The 26444-nt window shown below is 41.4% G+C and overlaps 1 protein-coding gene and 1 non-coding gene across 3 annotated transcripts in view; one reads left to right on the top strand and one right to left on the bottom strand.

Annotated features, from left to right (window-relative positions):
• Nucleotides 1-26444, bottom strand: part of ZNF521 (zinc finger protein 521) — a 316517-nt gene that overhangs the window by 218043 nt on the left and 72030 nt on the right. The window lies entirely within an intron of this gene.
• On the top strand, nt 22703-22775 carry TRNAW-CCA (transfer RNA tryptophan (anticodon CCA)). The gene has a single exon. It is a non-coding gene; the product is annotated as a tRNA-Trp (tRNA).

Genomic DNA, 26444 nt, shown 5'->3' with positions numbered 1-26444 from the left:
GGCCCAAAGGGATCTATGACAACTCTCTACAAGCAACTGAAAGGTGCAAAAGGCAAGGAGGGAAAAGAATTATTTAAAGAGGTCTGAGGTGTATGTGAAGAGGGATTAAATTAAGCAAAGGAAAATTCAGGTTTTATCTCAAGAAAAAAAAAAATCCTAATGGCAATATGTTAAAAGAACAGCTTCCGGAGAAATGCATGGGAAGCCTCGATGCTGGAGAAAATTCTAAGCGTAAGTAAAGTGACACTGGGAATAGAGCATATGGAGGAATCCCACGCTAGCCAGAGGAGAGCCTGTTGACCCATCAGCTTATCTACCTTCTGTTTCTATAGCCCTACAGATTCTTCTGAAGAAAAATGAGATTTAAGACTGAGAATTACAAAAATGATCCTGGAGATAGGTCATCTCTTTATCTACAAAAAATGACCACCCATGTGGGTTTCCCAGGGACTTCCTGTCCATCTACTACAATACAATATATGAAAATGCTCTGCAGTCACCAAGTACTATTTAGCTATAAAATATTATAATAGAAATAATAGCTATCATTTACTGGGTAATTATTAATACAATGTTCCAGGCACTCTGCTATGTGCTTTCCATATGTCAAGTCATTTATGCTTTACAAAAATCCATGAGGTTTCACAGATGAGGAAACTCAGGCTCCATATATGTCCATGGAAGATTCAAATCCATGCAGTTCAAGTTCAGCTCTCAGCTCCCTATTCTGAGCTATTATCAACAACAGGGCTACCTGCAGAGTCCACACTAAAAGGAGAGCCAGTCTATTCCTTGATCTTCCTCCCAGGCCTGGGGGTATGGTGAGGGAAGCCTGAAAGGCGGGTTACTCCTCCTTGGGGGGTTAGATCAAACCTTGAGCTGACTTTAAATGGCCCTTTCTAGCTAAGGTCTCAACCAAGTTTGGATTTGTAATTGAGCAGAAAAGAAAGTTTTGAAGCAGCTCTTTGATTCAATTCTTGTGACCTTTGTGAAATAAACCTTCTTAAGACTGAGTTATGATATCAATTTGCTTCAATCCAACAAATATGTACACTCTTATGCACCCCAGGGGCTCATCTCTAGCAGGGGATCAGATTAGGTCATGCCCAAAGTAGCTGAGGAGGACACTCCAAGCACAAACTTCTAGAAGCAGAGATAAGAATAGGGCTGATGGGAGTGGAGTGGAAAACAAAGATGCAGAAATGTCACAAAGCCAGGGGTCCAGGCAAAATAGGATCAAGACCATTCATTCCTGCCATATGTGCACAATAGTGCTTTGTTGAGTGCCTGCCATGTACCAGGGACTGGAACACGGCCATCAATACAGCAGGATTTCAGACTTGACGGAGCTCACGGGGTAGTCGGATGACAGATACCACACAAGAGATGTTCTGAGAGGATGTGATCATGGACACACCTAGATGGGGGCTCTGGGAAGTCGCCCTGGAGGAAAAGTCCCTTAAACAAGGAAGGAGAAGAGGTGAGAGGAAGGGGTTGTCTCCAAACACAAAGCACAGCGCAGGGAACAGACTGGGGAGGAAAAGTGCTTGGTCAATTCAAGGAGCTGTGCACAAGCAGTGCTGGAGCCAGTGGCAGGGGCTGCAGAGCTCGACTCAGGCAAATTACAAGGAAGCACAGGACACAGAAAGCACTTCAGTTCTGGGGGCTTCCCTGGTGGTCCAGTGGTTAAGATATCCACCTTGCAATGTAGAGGACGTGGGTTCAATCCCTGGTTCGGGAACTAAGATCCCATATGCCGTGGGCTTCTGAGCCTGCAGGCTGCAACTAAGCTTGAGTGTTTTAACTACTGAGTTTGCTGCAATGCAGATCCTGCCTAAGATCCCAATAAAGAAAAGATCCAAATATAAAATGGAAGGAAGGCACTTAATTTTATTCTAAGAGTTTTGGGAAACCACGGAAAGCTTCTGAGCATGAACTGATTTGGTTCACAGACAATAAAAGGCAACAGTAAATGTGAATGTTCAGGTCAGACACAGTCTAGTTCAAATCTGAGTCTGTCGCTTATTTACTGTGTGACCATATGAGATAAATACGCTCATAGATAAAATGGGAATATAACAAAACCTATATGTACCTCTCCTAAGGCTTGTTTGGAAGATTAATTTAGCAGATGTTAGCGAAGTGATTAGCACCCATCATGGCACACAGTCAGCATTCAGAAGGACAGGCAGCATCATGGGGGGAGAAGCTATGAAATATGGAAGCTGTGATTGTGTGCTAAGTCCCTTCAGTCATGTCTGACTCTTTGCAACTCTATGGACTGTAGCCCATCAGGCTTCTCTGTCCATGGAATTCTCCAGGCAAGAATATGGAGTGGGTTCTTCCAGGGGTTTTTCAGACCCAGGGATCAAACCCACATCTCTTAAGTCTCCTACACTGCAGGCAGGTTCTTTATCGCTAGCGTCACCTGGGAAGCCACCATTATGGAAGCTGTTAGTTGCTCAGTCATGTCCGATTCTTTGCGATTCCATGGACTGGGGCCCGCCAGGCTCCTCTGTCCATAGGATTTCCTAGGCAAGAATACTGAACTGGGTTGCCATTTCCTTCTCCAGGGCATCTTCCCAAGCCAGGGATCAAACCTGGGTCTTCCACATTGCAGGCAGATTCTTTACTGTCTGAGCCACTAGGGAAGATCCATATGGAAGTTAAGAGCATGGAATGTGGAGGAAGAGAGCCTTAGGTTACTCAATCTTTTCTTCAGAGCATCAGCATCTTCATTCCAAAAACACCCAGATTTCTTTTAAAAAATATATTGAGGAAAATACAATGTAGTGTGTCTAGCACATAGTAACTTCTCAATAAATTATAACCATTATTACTATTGCTAAAACTCAATCACAAAATTTTATACTTTTTGGCATGCTTTTCAAAGAAGTGGATTACCTACAATTACCACTACTCCTGCATCAGATACATATTTATTGCAACTCCTCAATCCTTAAAAAACCTTTACCAATGCTATGTTCTCTCTCCAATTTTCAAAACCCCCATGAGATTCATAGCTACAGATAAAAATACTGAAGCACCCGGACACTGAAACCACACAAGGAGTCGAAGAAGGAAATACAGGTCACAAGAGTTCAGCTAAAACATAACCGCTACTTTATAAATAATAGATACCATTTTTATTATTAAGGCACAATTTCAACAGAGTGAAATACCGAAATCTGGAAACCTTTTATCCAGAATACATTATTAAGCAAGATTCTTCAGTTTTTGTCTCTGAGCTTCTAGCCTTCTAAAGGGTGAGTGCAGTGTTGCAGTGTGAATGTGGGGGTCCGAGAGGAAGTGTGGATCTCTGGGGATCCATCTCCAGAGTCATAGGGAGTTTGGTTCCATGTTAGTTGCATCACTGGGCTTCTGATTACTAGCAAGACAGAGACTTGGGGGCAAACGAGTTAATACCTTTTGTAACTAACTAAATACTTTGCCTATTTGTAAGCAGAAGCTCGAGGATGGGCTTTAAAGCTCAGATAGATAACTAGTGAGAACCTACTGTCTAGCACGGGTTTCCCAGGTGTCTCAATGGTAAAAAAATTTGCCTGTCAATGCAGGAGATACAGGAGATGCAGGTTCGATCCCTGGGTCGGGAAGATTCCCCTGGAGAAGGAAGCAGCAGCCCACACCAGTATTCTTGCCTGGGAAATCTTATGGACAGAGCAGCCTGGTGGGCGACAGTCCATGGGTTCAGAGTTGGATACGGCTAAACGACTGAGCATGAGCACTGCACAGCACAAGGAACTCTACTCAGTGCTCTGTGGTGACCTAAATGGGAAGGAAATCCATGGAAGAGGGGATATATGTATGTGTGTAGCTGACTCACTTTGCTCTGCAGCAGCAACTAACACAACACTGTAAAGCAACTACACTCCAATTGGAAAAAAAAACATCAAACTCTGTTCTGAAGGGCATCCTCTTTCATGTTCCAAGAGTATCCCACACCTCAGTATAAATGAGACTGATTCCTACTAACGTGTTTTCATATTTTAAATTGTTTTAACTTTTTGTCCAATGCTGGAGTATAGTTGATTAACCATGTTGTGCTAGTTTTGGATGTACAGTGGGCTTCCCTGGTGGCTCAGATGTAAAGAATCTGCCTGCAGCACAGGAGACCAGGGTTCAATCCCTGGGTCGGGAAGATCCCCTGGAGAAGGGAATGGCTACCCACTCCAGTATTCTTGCCTGGAGAATATAAAGGACAGAAGAGCTTGGCAAGCTACAGTCCATGAGGTCACAAAGAGGTGGACACGACTGAGTGACTAATGCTTTCATTTTTTTTTCATAGCTGGATAACCATGTTGTGTTAGTTCCGGGTGTACAGCAACGTGGTTCATGTATACACACACGTGTCAATTCTTTTTCAAATTCTTTTCCCATTCTTTTAGATTGTTACAGAATATTAAGCAGAATTCCCTCCCCATTTAATTTTATAGTTTTCTGCTTTTGCCATCCTCATCAGGCAGTGTATGCAGTTCATGGACAGGACCTAATAAGGCTTTGCCTATTCAGTGCATGACTGCATGACTGCATCATCCCAAATTGTCTAGTCACAACCTATATGTCACTTTTCCTGTACTTATAAACAGGTAGGAAGAAAAACAAAAAGCCAAGAGATTGTGTATGATCTGCTTCTTCTTTAATGCAACCCCTCTGCCCTCCCACCTTCTCTCCATTTCTGCCCATCTCTCCGTTCCCCCTTCCATCTCTCCTTTTTCATTTCTTTCTCTATACATACATACGTGTGTATTTTCTTTAAAATTCTTTAAAAAATTTTAACTTTAAAACTAATCAGGGCTTCCCTGGTGGCTCAGTAGTAAAGAACACACCTGCCCATACAGAAGACACAGGTTGAGTCCCTAGTTTGGGGAGATCCCACATGCCTCAGAGCAACTAAGCCCATGAGGCAGAACTATTGAGCCTGGACTCTAGAGCCCGGAAGATGTAACTACTGAAGCCCATGTGCCTGAGAGCCTGTGCTCTGCAGCAAGAGAAGCCACCACAATGAGAAGTCTGTGCCCCACAGCTACAGAGTAGCTCCTGCTCTCTGCAACTAGAGAAAAGCCCACACAGCAGTGAAGACCCAGCACAGCCAGAAATAAACACATAATTTTTTTTTTTTTAACCAATCAACAAAGAGATCAAGCTGACGTTGTCCAGTCTTGATACGGTGGCCTTCTTGACCAGGTGGGGCTCTACAAGCTTGTCTCAGTAGAATGAACTGACAGGAAACCAGTTCTGCTGCAAGTTCTATATCTATAAGCCATGCCCAGAGTGGCTGACCCTGACCATAACTTATTACCCACCCCCTGTTAGGCTGAAAGGCTCCAGCATTTGACCTCACCAGCACTAAAGAAAGGGAGGCAGACTTTTTCAAACAAACAGAGCAACAGACCAAACATCCTAAAACTTTTTTAAGTTTTTACTAGGGTTATAAAACCCTTAGTTAGGTCAACAAACAGTGAAGAGATAGTAGCACAATGGACAATAGGGTTTGCCTTATAAAGAACAGACTGGACAAGAAGTCCCCATATAGTACATGTAAACAACCGCTTCTGTCCTTCTCCACCCCCACAGCAGCAGAGTCTTCCATGCTCCTGACCTGCTCTGAAAACATAGGTAGAAATTATAAGAAATCTGTGAGCTCATAAATAGAATGAATGACTATTTTTTAAACAAAAAGAATAACAGCTTAAGGCAGACACCTTCCCCTGGGGTTGCTCATTCCTGAAATAGTGTACCCCTTTCTAGGAACTCCTGTCTCCCCAAATGACTTCCTTCCTTAGACCCGAGTGATCTTTTCTCCACTTTGTTACACTACCCAAGGGCCAACAATTAGCCTACTGAAATAATAGACCTTTCCTTTATAAAATACAAAAACTTCTGGGTTAAAACCATGAAGAGATATTAGAATGACCAACATAAGGGACACTGACAACACCAAACGTTGAAGATGACGAGGAGCAACAGGAACTCTCATTCAATGATGGTGGCAAAATAGTCCAGCCACTGTGGAAGACAATTTGGCAGTTTCCTACAAAAATAAAGATATTCTTACTGTACAATCCAGCAATCATGCTCCTTGGTATTGACCCCAAGGAACTGAAACCATATGTCCATATAAAAACCTGCACATGGATGCTTATAGCAGTTTTATTCATAACTGCCAAATTTGGAAACAATCAGGATGCCCGCAACTAGGTGAATGGATAAACCGTGATATATCCAATGGAATGCTATCAGCACTAAAATGAGCTATCAAGTCATTGAAAGACATTGAGGAACCTAAATGTATATTACTAAGTAAAAGAAGCCAATCTGAAAAGGCTCAACTGTATGAGTCAATCTATACGATATTCTTGAAATGGTAAAACTAGAAAAAGAGACGGTAAAAAGATCAGTGGTTGCCAAGGGTAGCAGGGAGGCAGTGAAGAGTAAGCGGAGCACAGAGGATTTTAGGACAGCGACACTACTCTGTGTGATACCATAATGCTGGATACATGTCATTGCACATTTGTCCAACCCTACAGAACTTACAACAGCAAGACTGAGGCCTAATGTAAACAATGGACTTCAGGTGATTATGATGTCCATGGAAGTTCATCAATTGTAACAAATGGACCACACTGTTGAGTGATGTTGATAATGAGCAAGGTTGTGTGGGGCTGGGGTACATGGGAAATATCTTTACCTTCCCCCCAATTTTTCTGTAAGCCTAAAACTGCATTTAAAAAGTCTTAATTAAAAAAAAAAGTCTAGGAAGATTAAGACCATATCGGTTGGCTATTCACACCTTAGCATAAGTTTGCTCCAATTAGCAATTCATTTGCTATTTGACAAATATTTACTGAATATTTACTATGATCAAAGAAAAATAGAATCTCTGCCTTTATGAAGCCCATGGTTCAGAAAAGCAATTAAACAAGTAATCAAAATAATTAAGTGTTAATTTTTTTGAGCTAGTAAGTAAATATAAGGCAAAATAAAACCACACTGTTAATACTTAGCTAAAACAGATCATATTGAAGGAACAGGCGGTCTGCCTATGGCAGAGGTTAAGTATAAGAAGAGGGTCCCTGAACCACTAGGATAGGGAATAATGTAAAGGATATCCCAGAGTGGGTCTGGAGTGGCTGAAGCACCTGGCATGCTAGGAGACCTATAGAAAGAATTAGGAGGTGGAAATGGGCTGAGGGGGGAAGCGAAGAGACTTCCAAGAAGGAGGCTTGTTTATTTCAAATTTTCTTTGAACATCAACCTAGATGCTCTTGGTGGGTAACTGGGAAGTGGGGAAGAAGAGGGGCAATCCAGGGGCTGAGCAGCATTAGAAGTGACCAGCAAGATAGCTCCTCTTCTGTTTTGTAATTATTGGCTTGGACAATCCTAAACAAACCACTATTTAGACACCCTTTTCAATTACAAGAATGATGGTGGTAAGACACGTCTAACTTGTGACCCCATAGACTGTAGCCTGCCAGTCTGCTCTGTGTATGGGGTTCTCCAGGCAAAAATACTGGAGTGGGTTGCCATTTCCTTCTCCAGGGGACCTTCCGAACACAGGGATGGAACCTTGGTCTCCTGCACTGCAGGTAGATTCTTTACCGACTGAGCTACGAGAATATTTTATTACAAATCTCAGATCTCTTAAAACCAAAGTAAGAATGAGTCTCATTAAACCCCAGGTCAAAAGTGTATAAATGCATCCAGAATTGTAAGGTAACTTTGAGATTTAAGGCTTCCCTGGTGGCTCAGACTATAAAGAATCTGCCTGCAATGCAGGAGACCTGGGTTCAATCACTAGGTCGGGAAGATCCCTTAGAGAAGGCAATGGCAACCTACTCCAGTATTCTTGCTTGGAGAATCTCATGGACAAAAGAACCTGGCAGGCTACAGTCCATGGGGTCATAAAGAGTCAGATACGACTGAGCAACTAACACACACTTGATATTTAAACTCAGTTCTCAGTACCTAACACATGGGAGACACAAATTTCTTCCATCCTTCAAACTACTGATTCTTACCATGATCAAATTACATAATTACATAATCTTAGTTAACTCTGATTGATGAGAAAAAATTTAGGTTAATAATTTTCTTAACCTACTTACAAAACTGATTGAATAGGTCATTCAAATTTTCATTAGAATGTCAAACTTATGACTCTGATACTGTAACTATTTAAAATTTAACAGAGCCAAATTTTTCCATGTAGAAAAATTTTTTTTTAATTTTATTTTATTTTTAAACTTTACAATATTGTATAAGTTTTGCCAAACATCGAAATGAATCCGTCACAGGTATACCCGTGCTCCCCATCCTGAGCCCTCCTCCCTCCTCCCTCCCCATACTCTCCCTCTGGGTCGTCCCAGTGCACCAGCCCCAAGCATCCAGTATCGTGCATCGAACCTGGACTGGCAACTCGTTTCATACATGATATTATACATGTTTCAATGCCATTCTCGCAAATCTCCCCACCCTCTCCCTCTCCCACAGAGTCCATAAGACTGATCTATACATCAGTGTCTCTTTTGCTGTCTCATACACAGGGTTATTGTTACCATCTTTCTAAATTCCATATATATGCGTTAGTATACTGTATTGGTGTTTTTCTTTCTGGCTTACTCTCACTCTGTATAATAGGTTCCAGTTTCATCCACCTCATTAGAACTGATTCAAATGTATTCTTTTTAATGGCTGAGTAGTACTCCATTGTGTATATGTACCACAGCTTTCTTATCCATTCATCTGCTGATGGGCATCTAGGTTGCTTCCATGTCCTGGCTATTATAAACGGTGCTGCGATGAACATTGGGGTACACATGTCTCTTTCCCTTCTGGTTTCCTCAGTGTGTATGCCCAGCAGTGGGATTGCTGGATCATAAGGCAGGTCTATTTCCAGTTTTTTAAGGAATCTCCACACTGTTCTCCATAGTGGCTGTACTAGTTTGCATTCCCACCAACAGTGTAAGAGGGTTCCCTTTTCTCCACACCCTCTCCAGCATTTATTGCTTGCAGACTTTTGGATCGCAGCCATTCTGACTGGTGTGAAATGGTACCTCATAGTGGTTTTGATTTGCATTTCTCTGATAATGAGTGATGTTGAGCATCTTTTCATGTGTTTGTTAGCCATCTGTATGTCTTCTTTGGAGAAATGTCTATTTAGTTCTTTGGCCCATTTTTTGATTGGGTCATTTATTTTTCTGGAGTTGAGCTGTAGGAGTTGCTTGTATATTCTCGAGATTAGTTGTCAGTTGCTTTATTTGCTATTATTTTCTCCCATTCTGAAGGCTGCCTTTTCACCTTGCTAATAGTTTCCTTTGTTGTGCAGAAGCTTTTAAGGTTAATTAGGTCCCATTTGTTTATTTATGCTTTTATTTCCAATATTCTGGGAGGTGGGTCATAGAGGATCCTGCTGTGATGTATGTCGGAAAGTGTTTTGCCTATGTTCTCCTCTAGGAGTTTTATAGTTTCTGGTCTTACGTTGAGATCTTTAATCCATTTTGAGTTTATTTTTGTGTATGGTGTTAGAAAGTGTTCTAGTTTCATTCTTTTACAAGTGGTTGACCAGTTTTCCCAGCACCACTTGTTAAAGAGATCGTCTTTAATCCATTGTATATTCTTGCCTCCTTTGTCAAAGATAAGGTGTCCATATGTGCGTGGATTTATCTCTGGGCTTTCTATTTTGTTCCATTGATCAATATTTCTGTCTTTGTGCCAGTACCATACTGTCTTGATACTGTAACTATTTAAAATTTAACAGAGCCAAATTTTTCCATGTAGAAAAATATTTTTATATCCAAGCTGTTCTATTCTTTTCAAATAGGTACCATAAAATAGTACAGGTATCCTCATCATTACAATGTATATAAATCAGACGCCCCGCCCAAATAGTTTCCAACTTTCTAAAGTCCTTGGGCTTCAACTATTTCTCCATGATATAAATTAATCCACCTAATTTGTAGAGCTATGAGGATTAAAGGAGAGGATTAGGACATTTATCCCTGCTGTTTTTACTCTATCATTTTGTTCCAATATTTTGAATATAACAATGTTGAAAACAAGCATTTTTAAACAGAATTTTGCCACTACTGATGAATTTTTATCATTAAAGAATTTTGAGAAGTGAATCCAACTGAGATGATTAAATTCCTTCATCAATTCCTTTCACAGCACAAACTATTCTGTGTTTCCTAAGTTCATTCTTATTTCACTGAAATCATTTTCACTAGGATCAACCCATTTTTATTAAAATTACCATAATTTGATTCATTCATCAGTTTTTGTCTATTTCAAACACTTTGTGAGTTTTAAGATGAACATTCCTACCAAGTTCAATTTCTCTGGTTCAAATGCTGAAGATTTATATTTTGTCATTCTTCTGTCAATTTTATTCAAAATCAAATTTGGGGGAGTGCAATTTACAACATCCTCAGGCTTTATTTTTGTGTTGATTATTTCTTCTAGCAATTTTCATTATTAATTAAACAAAAACCTGAAAGTTCTGCTTGTCTGTTAGCTAAATCAAGAAAATATCATCAGATATTCCAGGTTCGATGCACGATACTGGATGCTTGGGGCTAGTGCACTGGGACAACCCAGAGGGATGGTATGGGGAGGGAGGAGGGAGGAGGGTTCAGGATGGGGAACACATGTATACCTGTGGCAGATTCATTTTGATATTTGGCAAAACTAATACAATTATGTAAAGTTTAAAAATAAAATAAAAATTAAAAAAAAAAAGAAAAAGAAAATATCATCAGATATTTTGTGAGACAGAGAGTCAGACGGGAAAAGGGAAAAACAGAAGAAGCTGAGGGAAAGAAGGAGGAGAGGAAGGGGACAAAAATACTGACACAATGAAAAAGAAGAAAGTACAGAGGGAGAAAACAGAGTAGCAGAAAAGAGAGGAAGCAAATGTCTGTAGGCAGCACCTGCCTCTCAACTCTGCTGTGAACCCAAACTGTGCTAACATAAATAGCTAGATTGATCGATCGATAGATGATTGGAAAAGAAAAAAAGTCTGTAGGCAAAGTCAAAGCATATTCCTAAAGACTGAAATAACAGAGGCCACGTGTCATCTGGGACCAAAATAAACAGTTTCATTAAATGAGACAGTGTAAGTAGGTTTTATAGTATTAAGTTGTTCTTCTTGTTACTATTATTATAAGGTTTTCATAGGTTATCTTCCAAAACTGGAAGACATCCAACTGTGTTGGTCATCCAACTGTTAATAACACACATTAAAAAAAAATACATAAAACAAAATTCTAAACTTCAGTCAGCTTCCAGCACCATTCCCATCCCACCATCTCTCTCTCTCTCTCATACACACACACACACCCCCCAAATGTTTCACTCCTGTTGTGCTTCACTATCCTGTTCAAAATACTTGTCCTGGTGCTGACTTTTGATAACAGCAATGTGGGGGGAGGAGGAGAAGCCAAAAACCAAGAAGAGGGTAATTAGATATACACCTCTCCCTTTCTTGGACTCAGGACTGGCCCTAAGTAGGTTTTTTGTTTGTTTTTTAAATTTTTTGTCCGAGTCAGTTGACTTAACAATGTTGTGTTAGTTTCAGGTGTACAGCAAAGTAAACCAGTTACACGTACACATATATCCACACATTTTTTTTTAGATTCTTTTCTCATACAGGCCATTACAGAGTATTGACTAGAGTTCCCTGTGCTATATAGTAGGTCCTTATTAGTTATCTATTTTATATATATAGTAGTGCATATATGTCAATCTCATTATCCCAATTTATCCCCCCTCTTAATCTCTGGGAACTATAGGTTTTTTCATACATCTGTGACTCCACTTCTGTTTTGTAAATAAGTTCATTTGTAGCCTTTAAAAAAAAAGATTCTGCATATAAGTGATATCATATGATATTTTTCTTTCTCTGTCTGACTGACTTCACTCACGCTAGGTAGATTTTATGAGGAAGATAAAAGTCCATTATACTTCCCCAGTTTTCTTCCTAAACTTACTTATTCTTGCCTAGTTTCTCTTTCCCCATGACATCAGAGGCCTCATTCCACCCAGAGGCACCCCCACACACAGAACTTCAAGGGCACTCTATCCAGATTATTCAGACATCTAGAGGTGTACGTATCAACGCTTCTCATCCATCAGCCCTTCCCACTCAATGTTCAGTCCCCACAATACAACTGATCTCCAGCTCTGAATAGAAATCAATCCAATTAAATCACTTTCCACTTATTTATAAACAACTAACCTGGAATGTAAAGTCAAGTGGGCCTTAGAAAGCATTACCACAAACAAAGCTAGTGGAGCTGATGGAATTCCAGTTGAGCTATTTCAAATCCTGAAAGATGATGCTGTGAAAGTGATGCACTCAATATGCCAGCAAATTTGGAAAACTCAGCAGTGGCCACGGGATTGGAAAAGGTCAGTTTTCATTCCAATCCCGAAGAAAGGCAATGCCAAAGAATGCTCAAACTATAGCACAATTGCACTCATCTCACACACTAGTTAAGTAATGCTCAAAATTCTCCAAGCCAGGCTTCAGCAATACATGAACCGTGAACTTCCAGATGTTCAAGCTGGTTTTAGAACAGGCAGAGGAACCAGAGATCAAATTGCCAACATCTGCTGGATCATGGAAAAGGCAAGAGAGTTCCAGAAAAACATCTATTTCTGTTTCATTGACTATGCCAAAGCCTTTGACTGTGTGGATCACAACAAACTGTGGAAAATTCGGAAAGAGATGGGAATACCAGACCACCTGATCTGCCTCTTGAGAAACCTATATGCAGGTCAGGAAGCAACAGTTAGAACTGGACATGGAACAACACTGGTTCCAAATAGGAAAAGGAGTACATCAAGGCTGTATATTGTCACCCTGCTTATTTAACTTCTATGCAGAGTATATCATGAGAAACGCTGGGCTGGAAGAAGCACAAGAAGGAATTAAGATTGCCAGGAGAAATATCAGTAACCTCAGACATGCAGATGACACCACCCCTATGGCAGAAAGTGAAGAGGAACTAAAGAGCCTCTTGATGAAAGTGCAAGAGGAGAGTAAAAAAGTTGGCTTAAACCTCAACATTCAGAAAACGAAGATTATGGCATCTGGTCCCATCACTTCATGGGAAATAGATGGGGAAATAGTGGAAATAGTGTCAGACTTTATGTTTTTGGGCTCCAAGATCACTGTAGATGGTGACTGCAGCCATGAAATTAAAAGACGCTTACTCCTTGGAAGGAAACTTATGACCAACCTAGATAGTATATTGAAAAGCAGAGGTATTACTTTGCCAACAAAGGTCCATCTAGTCAAGGCTATGGTTTTTCCAGTGGTCATGTATGGATGTGAGAGTTGGACTGTGAAGAAAGCTGAGTGCCAGAGAATTGATGCTTTTGAACTTTGTGGTGTTGGATAAGACTCTTGAGAGTCCCTTGGACTGCAAGGAGATCCAACCAGTCCATTCTAAAGGAGATCAGTCCTGGGTGTTCATTGGAAGGACTGATGCTGAGGCTGAAACTCCAGTACTTTGGCCACCTCATGCGAAGAGCTGACTCATTGGAAAAGACTCTGATGCTGGGAGGGATTGGGGGCAGGAGGAGAACGGGATGACAGAGGATGAGATGGCTGGATGGCATCACCAACTTGATGGACATGAGTTTGAGTGAACTCCGGGAGTTGGTGATGGACAGGGAGGCCTGGCGTGCTGCGATTCATGGGGTCGCAAAGAGTCGGACACGACTGAGCGACTGAACTGAACTGAACCGCAATTTAGCACTCTCAACAGCTATTTAAAAATAGCTTGAATATTAATAAAATTTAATTCCCTATAAAATGTTTTAAAGATTAAAGAGTTAGAAAAGAAATTTTGATAGGTAACCACAGTAAAAGCAGGCCAGCCCTACCTGGAAGCTTCTCTTACTCCAATTCTATATGCTCAGCTGTTTGAAAGGTCCAACTTTTGTTTATAAATGTAAGCAGTAGAAACGGGAGGGCATCTGTGATTTGTATGTAGTGAAGAGAGCAAATGTGGGTACTTGAGAAGTAGCCTGGTATAGGAGTTAAGAGCGTGGAATCCCAAGGCAGGTTGCCTGAGTTCAAATTCCAGCTCCACCGCCATGCACCATTTATGTGACTCTGGACAAGTTACCTAGCCTCTGTGTTCCACAGTTTCCCCTTCTGTAAAAGGGAGATAATAATAATATCATTACCTAAACCTGATTGCTATAAAAGGGAGGTAATTATAATATCATTACCTAAGATTTCTGTAAAAGGGAGGTAATAATAAAATCATTACCTAAACCTGATTGTTATAAAGGTATATATAGTACATAGAGGGCTTCTCTGGTGGTGAAGTGGTGAAGAATCCACCTGTCAATGCAGGGGCGTGGGTTTCATCCCGGCAACCCACTCCAGTATTCTTGCCTGAAGAATTCCATGGGGAGAGGAGCCTGGTGGGCTACAGAGTCCATGGGGTTACAAAGAGTCAGACATGACTAAGCAACTAAACCACAATAACTCATAATACTTAGAACAGAGCATGAAACAGAAAGATTACTTGCAACTGTTAGTACACATAGATTGCTCATAAGTCATAAATTTTTAAAGATTTTTTTGAACTGGATGATTTTTAGTCTTTATTGAGTTTTTTACAATATTGCTTCTGTGTTATGCTTTGGTTTTTTGGCTGTAGGCAGGTGGGATCCTAGCTCCCCAACCACGGATCAAACCCAAAACCCTTCATTAGAAGGCAAAATCTGAATGACTGGATTGCCAGGAGGGTAATTCCTCAAGTCATAAAAAGTTTAAATCAGCTGTGCTGTGCTCAGTCACTTTAGTTGTGTCCAACTCTTTGTGATCCATGGACTGTAGCCCACCAGGCTCCTCTGTTCATGGGATTCTCTGGGCAAGGATACAAGAGTGGGTTGCCATGCCCTCTTCCAGGGGATATTCCCAACCTACAGATCAAACCCGTGTCTTCTGCATTGGCAGGTGGATTCTTTACCACTAGTGCTACCTGGAAAGCCTGGTACATTGTGTAGAAGCATTAGTACAAGATATCTGCTACCTGTCCATAATGGCTATTTTGCAGTTGAGCTGACTACAGTTTCCTATTACTACTACTAAAGGCAATAAAAATTATTAGGTAGAATCATAGAACTTAAGTGCAGAAAGGGCTCTACTATTTCAAAGGTATCAGCCTACAAATACTAAGTTGAAGGTCAACAGATTAAAAAACTCATGCAAGCTCAGAGGCAGAGATGGAACAGCCAAATGCAGAATCCAACCTTCGTACCCCCTGCCTTATTTTACTTTCAGAGACAGAGGGAAGAGCCTTCAGCTATGATGCAGATACCTTGATGTTCTGGCTTCTTGGGTCTCTACTGTAAGACTTATCAGTCCCACGGTGTAGAGAATCCTTTGTTGTTAGGGGATTCCTTTGTGTGTGGAATAATGAGCAACCAGCAATTCCACAAGAAATCTCTCAGTACAGTCAGCAGTCATGGTGATTTCAGCTTGGTTTAGGAGAAAATGGGAAAACTTTCCTATGTAGATTTTGCATGACCACCTAGCAGTCTCTCTTGCCTTAAGCCTGTGGCCCAAATACTCCTGCAGTCAGCTGATTGGAGTAGGTTGTCATCTAACTATATAAAATGGAAATGATTACCATACCATTGAACACAATTAATCACATGGCATTTACTAATGGCTAATGGTATATGGGCTTTCCAGGTGGCGCTAGTGGTAAATACCTACCTGTCAATGCAGGTTAGATGTGACTTCGAACCCTGGGTCAGGAAGATCCCCTGGAGAAGGGAATGGCAACCCACTCCAGTATTCTTGCCTGGAGAATCCCATGGACAGAGGTGCCTGGAAGGTTACAGTCCATGGGGTCGCAGAGTCGGACACAACTGAAGCAATTTAATACACACACACACACGCAATGGTATATGAAGTAGAATTTCATTGACAAAATATTTTCTCAAAGATTACACATGATTGAAAAACAGAGGATCTACTATCATAGCAAAATGGGAGAAGCAGTCTTATTGGATGGGAAATGTAACAGTTCAAAGGAGCTGAATCTACTCATATTTATGATCCAGTTGCGGGCAGGTACTTCGGAATAATGAATAAATACTTGCATACAACCAGACATTCAATGTAAAATTCTCGGGGCATTCTTCAGACTTGTTTTCAAAATGAAATAAGATGTTGTGTCTAGTGGATGGGAGAGTTGTCATTTGAATATATTTACAGCATCTTAAAAGTCTGTTGTGGGACTTAAGGCTTGTCCCCTCGAATCCCTTCTCATTGTTGTATATTTAACTTTACGTCTGTCAGGTATGGCAAGCACTTCAATCTCCCACTGTTCAACCAAGCATCAGAGCACAGAGGAAAAAAAAAAAATGTTCCAACCCCAAAGGGGGAAAAAATCAGAAATAAAGACAAAAAAGAGAAAAACTTACAAATCTTATCTGGGCTTTCATTCAAAACAAATTCTTTATCCAACCTATAAAATATTGCCAAAAAACCTTGCTATGGCGCAAACGCTCAATCATCAAGGAACTGAAAAATTTATGGTGGATTTCCTGCCGATTTGTGGGGCTACTGGGTCCTGCTGTGATAAAGCTCACAGAGTATGACAGGCATTTGAATAAGCCTTTCTATCGTCGAACCTGGGTTCTGCAAAGGATGAACTTTAAGATTTTCTTCCAATACAGCTTGTGAAGAAAAAAAAAAAGAAAGTGAAGCCAAAGATAACAGAAAAAGAGACACAAATCAGCTTTTTATTTTTTTTCAACTAGCATCTAGAGCTCTGGTTGGTTGAGGAGTCCAGACGATCCAAACTTGTGACCAAATGAAAATAAACCCATGGAATCTTCACACTTTGATTTACAGGCCACCCAGGCAATCATTCATGTAGTCTGCAGTCATGATATTACTGCAGGGCACCCACTCAGTTACTCTTAAGATAGCAACGATTATTAAGCAGACAGCAGAGAAAGGCCTCTTACTTTCAAGCTAACACATTTTGATTACCAATACCACATACACAGGAGGACAAATGACTACACTCTCCGAGCTGGTTCCCTCTGTCTCCCCTCTTCCCCGCTAGCTGAGGACTAGTGTTCTGCTCTGGGGCCAATGGGCTTTCCTGCCAAACAAATCTAAGGAAAGGAAGGGGAAACAGGTCACAAGGCTCGACTGACCAGGACTGCCTCCACCACGGAGACAGGAAGCACGGGTCCCTGGGGGTGACCCCTTTGCAGCTGTGCCCTTCCCCCTGACACACGAGCACCAGCACACGCAGTGATCCATGAAGGCAGTGCGAGGGGAGTGAGAGAAAGGTGATGAGTTGACAGCATCCGCTAAAAGACATCCAGGGAAGCTGCTATTGACGGCGGCGGCGAAGCACAAGGTTTGGCAATCGGCCACCGGCACCACGTGCAAAAAGAGCTTACTTTTTAAGAGCGTAAATTTTAACAGCAAAATTGAAAAAGTGGTAGTGGACAAAGGAGAGCATTTTTCCTTTGAGTCCCACTGTCCAGGTAAACTTTGCCTCCGAGGCTAATGCCGGGCACCCGAAGAAACCAAAGACTGGATCCCCGCCTGACACCAGAGATCATGCCGCTGCCTCCCTCTCCTCCCCTCCCCCAACCCCAGACAGAAACTGCTACCTACCTTCACGTTCACCCTGCTGATAGAAAAATATTAATTTAAGGCATATCAAAACACATTTTATAATGTATAAATATAATACCCAATAGACTCCTGAGAGATATACAAAATTAATCCCACTTGTGAAGGCCTTAATATTAGCTCTTTCCTCTTGGGAAGACTTTAAAATCCCACAAAAGCCCTTGATTTATTTCCTTCCTACACAACAGCAACAAACACTCACATAATTTTTGAGCAATGTAAAATATCACTTTAACGTTGACTGCATGGAGATGGAGAGAGAGAGAGACAGCTCCACTTAGAATGGATACTTCGATAGTGAAGGAAGTACTTACAGGTCTCATTTCCCCCAATGCATGAGCTTAAGGCATTAAAGCTGCCAGCCGAGTTCAAGAAGACAGCCCACCGAAACCTAAATGTGTCTCATACATACCTTACGCTTCACTTTTACGCAGCCTCTCCCAAAGGTTCATTACTTTCTTTCATATTTAAGAAGTTAGTGAAGTCCTATCAACTCAGAAACATTTATCTCACAGTAATTTTATATCCAGAAAAACACAATGATTATTCATCCTAAACTAAAAATTAAATGGATTTGGAGACTATCATTAATATAAGGTATAATATAATAATGATATAGCATCATTAATATGTAATTGTATGTAATAGTGCATCAGAAGGTCGAAGAAAAGGAATATAAAAAGTATATGCTTATTCTAAGCAAAAGTCCAGCAAATATTATCATCTTTCCACCTTCCCTGTTTGCGCCATCACTGGATATGCTGGTTGTATGTAACACAATGTTTTTTCTTTCCAACACTCTCCCAGCTAGTTTTTCATCTGTAGCAAGTAAGAAAAATGTTGGTTTCAGGAAAAACAAAAAGGCTAATAAAACTTGCTATATCTAACTTGGATTTCAAAAATAACTATTAGTGGGTCATGTCAAAGTGGAACCCAGAGCCTCCACTTTCAAGTAAAGTGTGCAAAACTCTTGGTGTTCACAGACACTTGGGTGCCAAAAGGCTTAGTGGAAGAATGGATATACATGGCTATGGTTATTTTCTTATCTTTTTGTGGGAAACACAGGTGAAAGAAATTAGTGTCTTATCAAGTTATTTTGTTTCTGTTCAGGTGCAGAATAACAAAATTAATATCTGTGCTATACTTGTATGGGTGAAAACCACTACACTAAATATAATATCACTGAAGCCACAATTATCTTGAATTAACAATCACCCATGATGACACAGAACAGTAAAGACTGAAAGATGATCAGGACTTAAGAAATAGGAGGAAAGAAATGAGGAAGAAAATTAGCATGACTTAACTTTCAAAATATTTCTCAAGGATGCCACAATCTTCCATTAAAATTAATGTGCTGGTACATTTCTCTACACCCACAATCCAGTTAAAATACAAGATCCATCATATCCAAATTTTGTGACAATGGTTAAGTCTTTTTCAATCTGTGTGCAAATTACAAAATAAGGAAAATGTACTTCCTTGCCTCCATCATTTGGAAAATGACACCTTTTAAGTCAATAATGCAATACTTAGAGAAAATGGTGCCATAGCAAAATATGACAGCATAGACGATGCAAATTAGAGCTAAAATGGAGAGCATTGCTATTCATGTACCCAGAAATGGGGCATTTCCAACATTCCCTACAACTTGGCTTTTGAATAGCACTGGAAAAAAAAAAAAAATCCATCCTCTGCAGAGAATCCAAGTTCTTGCATCTGTGATATTCCATGTTACTTATTCAACAGTAAATGCTTCAGCAAATGACAAAAGAGAGAGATTAAGTATTTCTAACAAAGAGGAGATTCAAGCAAATTTAAACCCCCACTCTTCTATTCATGTTTCTCCTTTAGGGGTCTATTCTCTTTTCAATTTGACAAGATGTGTGCCACTAAGTCCCATTAATGTCAACGCAGGTGGTGATGTCCCCAAAGCACTACTGCCCGTGACTAGAACAGACCACTTGCTTGCTTTACTGACCCACAGAGCCCAGCATCACTGGTGATGAAACTCGAGTGTCTTGCAACTTCATCCCTTAATTGAGATCCTAACGTATGGCAAAAATCCAAGGCCTCTGCTCAGGTTGTTTATCTTTCAATACTTCCAAGTCACTTACTGGCTAGAAGAGAAATGGCATTGTGATTTAAAGTGAAAGCCGTCCACTGGCTGCTCCTAATTCTTCCTCCTCCTCTTCTTCCTTTTAAACCTCTTTCTCTTTCCTCCACTTTTAACAAATAATAAATGACTATCACCATGGAACCTCAATAGACTTGCTCACCACTGTGAATAGTTATTATAATGTGATGTCATAAAACAGGTCACTTTTTACAGTAGGCTGGCTTCAGTTATGTTATAACTCAGTTGTTTTAATAACTTTCAGTCCTCTTTCTCTCTTTCTAAACTTTTAGTCTCTTTACAAATCTCAAGGAAAAACTACCTACACTGATGGGAAACTGAGGGGTGGGGGTGCTTAATTCTCATTCTGAAATCAAATGAAATATACCAGCTGTTGCTGTTACCATAATCAGCCATACCACCCATGGCTTCTATAATCAAAACGTCCCTGAAAAGGTAAAGAGGAGTAGTGAGGGAGTGAAGAACGGAAGAGAGAGCAGCATTGTTTATAAAACAAGAACCAACTTTATGTAAGAGGATTACATCAATCAAAGTTGTTATGTAATTAGTTTGGACACCCAGACAACTTATAAAAATATACTAGAGCATTCTACAATAATGATCTAATGCATTTCAACATATGTTAGCATAACTACAGACTTTGGCCCATTACCAATACTACAGTGGTTTTTGTGTAGAAGAACCATGTCGAGTATTTATTTTTGACTGAGCTCTGTATGAATGACTTAGAATTCATTCAAAAACAAATGCCTTTTGCTTCTCTTGAATTTAATAGGCAACAAACTTCACAACGGATGGGCAACAGAATTTCCTCTTTGATAACCAGCCAGGGGGAAAACTTGTTATGCAGAAGAACGGACAACATATCCGTGTATAACAAACATATATTCTAAACAAAAACAAGGTCACATATGGTTGTGATGTGGTATTCAACCAGAGAAGTTTTGATTGACATGTATACGAACACCGTGATGTAGAGCATAAATAGAAAATGTTTCAAATCCAAGTGTTTTACCTTCACATTATGGGAAATAATAAATACTGAATAATGTAATACAAGGTATTTCTATCTTGGGGTTCTAATGACTAACCACTTGAGCTCCGCTTTTGTGGTTTATAATGTCACCAGAACCCTCCATGGAATTATATATAGAATAAATGATAGGCAACGTTGAATTACAAGGCTATCAGGCTATAATACATAAAGTAAGTAGCTAATATAGCCTTATAAATTATAGGCTTTTATGGTCTAGCATTTTACAGCATAATGTCACAAACTGCAGTGATACAATATATTGATAAAGAATATGATATCACATTAAGTTTCAAAAAAAAATGTCCCTGGCACTACATTAGAGCCAAATTATTTCATAGAATCACAGGCTTGGAGCTGGAAGGATCCTTGGAGGAAGTTAGGCTCAGAGCTCCCCCACAACCACCAACCAAAGGCAGGCCTCCCCCGGCCCTCCTCCTCCGTGGCCCTGACAGATGGCCATCCTGCCTTCAACACTCCCAGCACTGAAGATAATAGGGGAAGTGTCAGAGAAATGCCTCAAACGTATACATGCAATAAAGACACATCATTATTAAGTAGCAAATGTAAAGGTTAAATGCCCATACTGTAGCTGAGTGCACACCACCACACTTAACAGTCCACACACACACACTTGTACAAAAGATTCTCATTTTTTTTTTTACAAGTGACAAGGGACGTAGGAAGAGGATCAAGACTCCTTTCTACTACCTCTTTGTATCTCTCCCTTTTGTCTGTTTCAGGTACACTCACCATGCAGGATCATGGGATTCCACACTCTTCTTCACTCCCAGACACACACACGAAAGTCAGATCTAGAACCACACACACGACCAGATCCCGAAGGACCACAGGCTGCCTTCAAAGTGAGAAATAGAGACGCTGAAGACGCAGCGAAGCTCATCGCCGGTAGGTGTGAGGTTTCCTGCCGACTAGAAGAATAACAAGTAAAGACTGACACAAGCCTCACCTGTGTCTGACCAGTTCCTTTCCAACAGTGTAATACTGAGTTGACCAAAAAGTTCATTCGGGTTTTTCCGTATGATCTTATGGCATTAAAAACAATAATAAATTGAATCGACCCACTGAGAAGAATGGAGTTCTCCCAGTCCATTAGGAATACTTGTTTCAAATTTAGTAGTTTCGAGGAGTGATCAAGGATATTATAAACCGCAGATCCAATCATCTCTAAAATGGCTTCTGAAGAAATATCCCATCACCCAAATCCACTCTTGCCCGTACTCTCAATTCCTCATACCCTCACGTACATACATTCTGAGTAAATCATTCCTTACACCTACATGACCCTCATTTTCTACTTCCTGGTTAAGAAATTCCTCTCATATCATCTCAACACACAGCGGACTTAGGGATGAAGTGTCAAGTGATATAAAAATGACCCCTGGCTGCCCCAGGCTCTGGTGGCAGCCACTGGTTTGTGTGATGTTGGATCTGCAGCAATGTTTTCATAGCCAGACAGGAATAGAGAATAACGAGAAAAGCAAGAAGCATCTAAAACAGACGTGAGGAAATTATTCTTCCTGGAAACCGACTTTGATTTTGTTCCCATTCTTCAACACAAACTCTAAAGACTGTCAAGAGAGGGGACGGGATGATTCCTGCACACCCAGGGTACTTTCTCTCTCAGAGCACAACACGGGCCCAAATCAACTCAGCGGATTCAAACCATGACGCACAAGGCTTGCTCCCAAGGATTAATTTATGGAAATGCAAGATGTGGGAGATAGAAAACTTACTACTGACTAATGACTCAGTGTGGTGTTAATAATGACTGACATTTACTGAACACTTAGTATGGGCTTCCCTGGTGGCTCAGAGGTTAAAGCGTCTGCCTCCAATGCAGGAGACCCAGGTTTGATCCCTGGGTCAGGAAGATCCCCTGGAGAAGGAAATGGTAACCCACTCCAGTACTCTTGCCTGGAGAATCTCTTGGACAGAGGAGCCTGGTGGGCTACAGTCCACGGGGTCACAAAGTGTCGGACACGACTGAGCGACTTCACTCACTCACTTAGTATGTGCTTTAAACTGATGCTGTCTTGGCATGCATTCTTAAGGGAATCTTAGGAGGAGGGTACTATTATTACATGGGTTTGCAGATATGGAAGCACAGAAAGTTGAAAGTTAAGTCACTCAGTCGTGTCCGACTCTTTGCGACCCCGTGGACTGTAGCCCACCAGGCTCCTCCATCCATGGGATTCTCCAGGCAAGAATACTGGAGTGGGTTGCCATTTCCTTCTCCAGGGGATCTTCCCAAGCCAGGGATCAAACCCAGGTCTCCCTCATTGCAGGCAGATGCTTTAAGCTCTGAGCTACCAGGGAAGAACAGAGGGGTTAAGCAACTTCCCCAAATCACACAGCTATTAAAAAGCAGAGCTAGAAATTCTGCTCAAGCAATCAGACTTTTCTCAAAAATAAACACTATGATATACAGTTTTAACAACAAGGGAAAAAAACATAACAAAAAAAACACCTCTGTGTGGCCCACTCTAAGAGGCTTGCGATGGCCCAGTGCAGTGTGAAGTATCTTATCAGGCAGGTGGCTATAATAAAGCATGTGGTCAAAAATAACAGAAGGAATCACAGGCGGTACTTAATCAGCATTTATTAGAATCCTGCTGGCCTAAAACTAGCAGAAAAAAATCCTCTCATATCCCAGGCAAAGGTTTTTATCTTTTGTTCAAACTGGGATCCCACTTTTAAGACTCCTGAAAATAGCCCTTGCACCCTTCCTAAGAGAATAAGTAGGTTTTGAGGAAATCCTTCCTGCTTCCTGGTGGCTCAGACGGTAAAGAATCTGCCTGCAACGTGGGTGACCCAGGTTCAATCCCTGGGTTGGGAAGACCCCCTGGAGAAGGGAATGACAACCCGCTCCAGTATTCTTGCCTGGAAAATCCCACAGACAGAGGAGTCTGGCAGGCTATAGTCCATGGGGTCACAAAGAGTCAGACAAGACTGAACGACAAACACACTCCTGTTTTCAGACAATTCTGTTTACGAATCTGAGGATTTAGGGGGAAAAGTAACTCCTCAGATCAGATCCTCAGCTCCATTCTAAAGTATGTGTGAAAGGGCTAGTTGCTCAGTTGTGTCTGAGTCTTTGCCACCCCATGGACTGTAGCCCACCAGGCTCCTCCGTCCATGGGATTTCCCAGGCAAGACTACTGGAGTGGGTTGCCATTTCCTTCTCCAGGGGATTTTCCCAAACCAGGGATCAAACCTAGGTCTGCCTGCATTGCAGGCAGATTCTTTACCGCCTGAGCCACCTGGTTAAGTCCTGAAGTATGAAAGGAGAACATGTATGAAAGTATGAAATGAGAACACAGAGAACTGTTGAATAATTTCATTAACATTTCTTCCAGCTAAAACTTTCAACAACTTTTTCGTTGGTGGCCATCAAGTGCCTCTGGAACCAGGTGAAGGGAGATAAGAGTGCAGAAGAGAAAAAGAAGATGGGTGCAAAGATGGAAAACAAGAGGAGAGTCCGAGTGGAGCCGGTTGGCTGGGAGAGGAGCATGGGGGGCAGCAGGCACGTCTAAAGCATGGACGCCGGCACTGTGCACCCAGCACAGCAGCTACTGAACCAGGAGTGAAGTTAGGCTGGTGTTTCAGACCCAGGCCTTAGGGGAGCAGGGCCTGCTTCAGGAATAATACAGGTCAGTGTCTGGAAGGGAGAGGTCAGCAGAGCTGCCCACCTATCAACTGGCCAAGCGCAGAATACGGGGTGGGGTGAGGGTGGTGATGGGAAACGCAACGACAGGCAATGGGGTGGTGCCGAAAAATCAGTATCTCATTACAAATGTTGCAGGCTAGCATAGGAATCCTTTTAAAAGGACTGGTCAGCAGCTTTAAAAAAAAATGAAATTATATACATAACTCCACACTTCAAATGGAAATAGTATTCAAGTAGGAAATTCTGTCGCTTTTCTTCCTCTTTAGGCCTTTACCAGGACACCTGCAAATAAGAAATACAGGATAAAAAAAAAAAAATCCCGCAAGAATAAAGCACTTTTTGATTGACAAGGACAGCAAAGAACACAGAAGATGGCTAAGTGAAAGGCACCACGTGGAGCCCAGATGAAAGAGCTTTTAAAATTTTTAGGGCGCCAGATTCAAGTGTTCCAGTGGATACTTAAACGTGCTTCAGCACAAAACCGTTTCCTCAGATGCACTAAGGGCTCCAAGAAGGACTTTAGCCACAGTGTGCTGGCTTTGTCCAGAAGGCAGCTGGCACCTCTGTTTGTATAATGAGCAGAGCAAGGCCTTTCTCCAAGGAGAGACCAACCAACCTCTGACGAGAAGGCTGCCCGGGCCTCTCACACATATCAAAAATCATCTCCATGTGGGTTTTTTTTTTTTTTTTTTCCCTCAGAAAAGAGCCTCCACCACTCGTAACATTGAAAAGTTGCCGCTTTCTCTCTGAGGTGGAATTTCACCTCAGTCGCCTGATTTTGCCCTTCGTCCTTCTCTTCTTAAGGTGGCTCTGTTCTAATCTTAACCCTTGAAGGAGCCAGCACTCAGCAAGGGTCACAATCTGAGTGGAATTCGAGGGCTCTTTCCTGGTCTTGGGTCCCATACTGGCTAATTAAAAGTTGAGGTCAGGCTCCAACTTCTGGGCCACAATAAATACCCTGTAAAACCCTCACAGGGTGGGTGGTGGCTGCATCAGCCAGAGCATTCATTTAAAGACAGGAATCACACCCCCTTCCAAGTTGATGTGTCTGCGTTTAGTATAATTAATTTCATTGTCTTGATGTTTCGACTGAAAACTTTGCTGAAGGCAGTCAGGAAAATCGTTCAAGAGTTAAACATGGCCTTCAATTTCAATGTAAAATAACGTTGTGCTGCTAGAACAACCTAAGGATACTATAAATTGGGATAAATCTGGAAACGTTGGAGCCTCTCTGCGTTTCATGACTGAAGACCAGAATCTCTCCTTGCCACCATGACTAGAGTTTAAAACACTGTTATAATTTGCCAAATTCCAAAACAGTCGGTGTCTTACTCCCTCACTTTGAAACTGAATCAGTGACAAATCAATGCCCTGAGACAGCTCTATGATTATAGCCACACCTAAAGCACAAACCAATACTTTTCCCTGCCTCCCCTACCCCAAAAAAAAAAAAATTCACGAGCGGCCACAGCTGGAACTGTTTTACGCTGGATGGCTGGGTCCTGTGAGAACGCTCTCCTTGTCTTTTGTCTGTGAGGCTAAAGAAGCTGGACTCAAAGGTAGCGTTCAGTCCCCGGAGGGGCCTGGGTAAACATGAGCCCAAGCCTCCAGCCCCCTCCTGATAAGGTCAGGTGACACGGTGTCAAAAGACAGCCAAGGAGAGAGCTAGAAAAGTGCACACACAAGGAGGATATTTTTCTTTCTTCTGACTAGAGATAATGAAGAGCAGAAATGGACTTCAAATTTTCTTATTCACTTGAACATGTAAGAAAGGGACTCCCACCCTCTCCAGCTCTACATAGGTACATATACCCACATTCACTACAGACTGAGACAGGTATGGATGTGTGTAATACACACACACACACACACA

The sequence above is a fragment of the Bubalus kerabau genome, chromosome 21 (genome assembly GCF_029407905.1).
Source record: "Bubalus kerabau isolate K-KA32 ecotype Philippines breed swamp buffalo chromosome 21, PCC_UOA_SB_1v2, whole genome shotgun sequence".
Lineage (NCBI taxonomy): Eukaryota > Metazoa > Chordata > Mammalia > Artiodactyla > Bovidae > Bubalus > Bubalus kerabau.
This window is presented reverse-complemented; position numbering and strand designations above follow the sequence as displayed.